The sequence below is a fragment of the Amphibalanus amphitrite genome, unplaced genomic scaffold (assembly GCF_019059575.1).
Source record: "Amphibalanus amphitrite isolate SeventyFive unplaced genomic scaffold, NRLGWU_Aamphi_draft 000364F_arrow, whole genome shotgun sequence".
Classification (NCBI taxonomy): Eukaryota; Metazoa; Arthropoda; class Thecostraca; order Balanomorpha; family Balanidae; genus Amphibalanus; species Amphibalanus amphitrite.
In genome coordinates, this window is record NW_024881858.1 from 62,120 (window position 1) to 66,189 (window position 4,070).

The 4,070-nt window shown below is 42.8% G+C and overlaps 1 long non-coding RNA gene across 1 annotated transcript; it reads right to left on the bottom strand.

Moving 5' to 3' along the window:
- Positions 1–612: 612 nt before the first annotated feature.
- On the bottom strand, positions 613–3,099 carry LOC122389604. Its single transcript, XR_006258004.1, has 3 exons — positions 2,799–3,099; positions 2,214–2,358; positions 613–1,692 (listed from the first exon to the last, which is right to left on the bottom strand). It is a non-coding gene; the product is annotated as an uncharacterized LOC122389604 (long non-coding RNA).
- Between the last annotated feature and the right edge of the window lie 971 nt (positions 3,100–4,070).

A 4,070-nucleotide genomic window follows, 5' to 3' on the forward strand; every position in this document is an offset into this window, starting at 1 on the left:
ACCTTTGGATATCAGTTATGTCATCTTAATTGTGCAGAAACACTTTTTTATGTATCTGTTATACTTTTTGTGTGGGAGAGCAGCTGAAATAAAAGTGACGACTTGGGGAGAACTGGGACAACGTGCCTAAACCCTGTCCCAGTTCTCCCGCATGCAAATGCATGGGAATTTTTTCCAGGATACTCAGTGCTGTCAGTGTAATTCAAAAAGATAATCGAGGTGATTTCTTTAGGTGTCAACTTTAAAAACACCTTCTTCTTCGTGATGGGTCATCAAATTTTTAATGTATTCCATTTAAATCACATTTCTCGACCAGTCCCAGTTCTCCCCATCATCTGTCCCACTTCTCCTGGGTGTGTCCCAGTTCACCCCATTGTCAACCTTTCCTAAAATTTAAATTTGAGAAGTAACACGTGAACAAACACGCATAAAAACAGTAAAGAATGAAGAAGAAATAAACCGTTTACCAGTAAATGCAATCAATTTACTTAAATCTTAAATATTCTATTTTTTACGATTTTTCAAAGTTGACGTCAAAATAATGTCCCACTTCTCCCCAGTCTCCACCAAAAGCTACGGAGTACGAAAGATTCGATGTTATCACATATTTTAACTTACACAGTTGAAATTAAAAACCTTATTACATTCAGACATATATTCACACGCATGAAACAACCGATTTACAGCACACATTCCATGACAAGAACGCATACCTACGGTCTTAAGTTGACCTCTAGCGCTCGTCACCGTCAGATAAGTCAATCACATCCCTGTAGTTTGTACAGACTATTGACTTAACTTCATCCGGCATGCGTTCATTCTGTAATGATGGGCAACGAATCACCGGCGATTTCTGCGTGGCTCTATATGACATCCTCGTCTGTTCCCCAGGTCAATTGGTTCGGTGACTTTCAAATTATAGCAGGCCCTTCCTCGGTCAGGCTTGATGGATCCACCGTCACTTTACGCGGTACTTTTAAGACAGACTGTACCTTCTACCAACACGACTGACTGATTACAATCTGATGCGAAAGGGACAATATCTCGTCGGTCTATCAGTTAAAGTTTAATATTCAGCGACACAAGTGTGTAGGCTGCCTGGAAAACTTGCAACAAACTAAGTAAACTAAGGTTGGCTTGTAATGGGCACAAACTTGTAATAAAGAGGTACTTAATTAACAAATCCACAATGTTCTGTTCAGGCAAGCAGCCTTCACATATGAAGCATTGCTATGACTACTCTTCTAGAGCTGATTGATAGCTTTTGAAGGAAGGAGCTGAGTGACTGAGCCCTACCATTCACCACTTATCACCTTCAACAATTGCTTAAGGCATGCAGTTCTCTATCACTGGAAAATATCTGACAATTTGCTGGCTCTCATTTGTGTATGATGCAACACGCTTTGCACCAGTGATACTATGACACGAAATGTTGAACACTAGCATAGGTTGCAATGTAGATCCAAGGTGTCCCAGAAGCCAGAGCAAAAATTGACACCTTAATCAACTTCATGATTGTGGCAAAACTCCACTGCTTGACTACACAGAGCACCAACTGTTTGCTCCTCTAAACTTTCACCAAAGGAAGTGTTGCTGATGTCATGTAGCAGCAGTGACACTGGTAACTTCAAATCACAGGGTCTGGTAGCATCCATGCTCTTGAATCTGGATCTTATCAATGCAGCATTGCACCTGTGAATAAATGAAAAATGGCATAAGACAGTAGGAAAAGATCTTGGCAAGTCATAATGAGATACATATGTTTAACATGCATGGATAAAAGGACATTATATACCGAAGCAATTAGCAAAACATTGCAGTTTAAGCACAGCTGAAATCTGATATGATGAACTGGATACAGTGACATCATCAAGACCCATGAACTTTACACAAAGTATTTGCAATTTTGAAATGCACTTTTATTGCAGTTACCTACACAAATATTCTAGAAGGTGAAAATTTATTTAAAAAACAGCAAAAACCTTGCCCGTATTTAGGTGCTAAAAAAGCTGAGTGAATATTCTAAAATGGTGTTCACTTCAGTGTAAATCAAAACTTAGAGTAAAAAATTATTTACCTGATGAAATGAAGATATTATATCAATAATGAGTAGCTTTAGGTGGTGATGAGTTAAAAAAAACATTTTGCAGGAAAGGCTATCCGTTACTTCTGGATGATATACTGCAGTGCACAAGCTGTTCACCAACTCCTACCTGGTCTTTCAGTGGGATCCCTCTGTATGCACCTCAGAACTTCATCCGCAGGGCTGGTTCCTTCATATGCAGGTCCTCTGCCTTCATTGATTCCTCGGACTCCATCCTGACAACTCCACACCAGAAGCATGATTGCACTGGGCACCTGTAACACCATGTAGGATGATCAATACTTGTAACAATTCATAAATAGTAGGTAGCTTAGTGTTCTATTACATATACCTCCTGGTTGCTGGTGTTAAAATAGATCCTATTTGTCTTTTTCCATCATAACCTTTATCTGCATGCAATATCTTTGGTACCCACCAGACAAAGTAGAACACTGCTAAAGTGCTTGCAATGAATCTTATAAAAATGCATTGAATTTATATAATCATTCTCAGCAGCATGTATCATCTTTTAATGCCTTTCTCAAGGGGCAAATCAATTTCCTATATCGATATGCCCATAAACTTATACGGGTAAATTACTTCATGTGGGCAATACAAGATCCAGCTATGAGTTAAGTTAGACTATTTTATACTCGAAGTTATGCTCGCCATTAAAAAAAATATGTCGGGAAACGTGTTACATCGATGGAATTACCGTTTGGAGTCGTTCTATCTTCGGCTTCTCGCCTCTCTTCGGCTACGTCAATTGAAGCCTTTCTAAGTCTTCTGTCCTTTCAAAACTTGCCTTTCCATGCTTGTGACACTTGCTGAATATAAATTCACAACCCATCTGAGCAAAATTCAACTCAATTGCGATCAAATTCACCGAAATTCAGTCCCATGGACCGACACCGCACGGACTCCACACAGTGCAAAACACAGTGGCGCATTCGCCGCCACAGTTTCTGTGTCCAAAGAAGGCAGTGCTGCCACCTGGTGAGGAAATAAGCCGAACATCCCCATTCGACACAGGTAGCCTAACCGCATGTGTTTTTTATATCGCGGACAAAAAAGTGGGGATTGTTAGGGTTAAGCAGGGAGTCACCGATGTTAGATCCCTCTCTGGGTCCTTTCATAGGTCACGGTCCTGACCCGAGATAGCTGAGCTGTGTCGCAGCCCTGACCTCAGGGCTCAGACAGCTGAGCTGTGCACGCCGTCGGCTCGGCCGTCAGTCGCCACAGCCGCTGACGCCAGTGTCCAAACAGCTCCAAACAATATCCGGCCCTGTATAGCAGGATAAGCCATCAGAGGCGGGAGTGATCAATGGAGGGACGCGAAACACTAACGCCAAGGGGATGACAACTGCTGAGGAATGAAGAAACTACATGAGATGATGTTTTTCGTACTCCAGCGTAGCACGAAAAACATCATCTCACGCTCTCAGTCCCAGCGGATAAAAACAACACCTAAGAAAGAAACTACATGCAGGTACACTGGGAACACGTCATGCTGGAGTTGACGTGTTCCCAGCCCGTCCTGTACCATGCAGCCCGTTCCGGTGATCACTCCCGCCTCTGATGGCTTATCCTGCTATACAGGGCCGGATATTGTTTGGAGCTGTTTGGACACTGGCGTCAGCGGCTGTGGCGACTGACGGCCGAGCCGACGGCGTGCACAGCTCAGCTGTCTGAGGTCAGGGCTGCGACACAGCTCAGCTATCTCGGGTCAGGACCGTGACCCCCTATGAAAAGACCCAGAGAGGAATCTAACATCGGTGACTCCCTGCTTAACCCTAACAATCCCTACTTTTTTCTCCGCGCTATAAAAAACACATGCGAGTTATAAAAAAAAAACACATCCCTATCAACCAGTCCCAAACAGTGTACCAAATTTGAGCGCAATCGGCGTGGCAGTTCAGGGTTCAAGATAAATGAGCAACCCAAAATCGCTACTGCAGCAGAATAACGAACACTCTTGGCCCTTCAC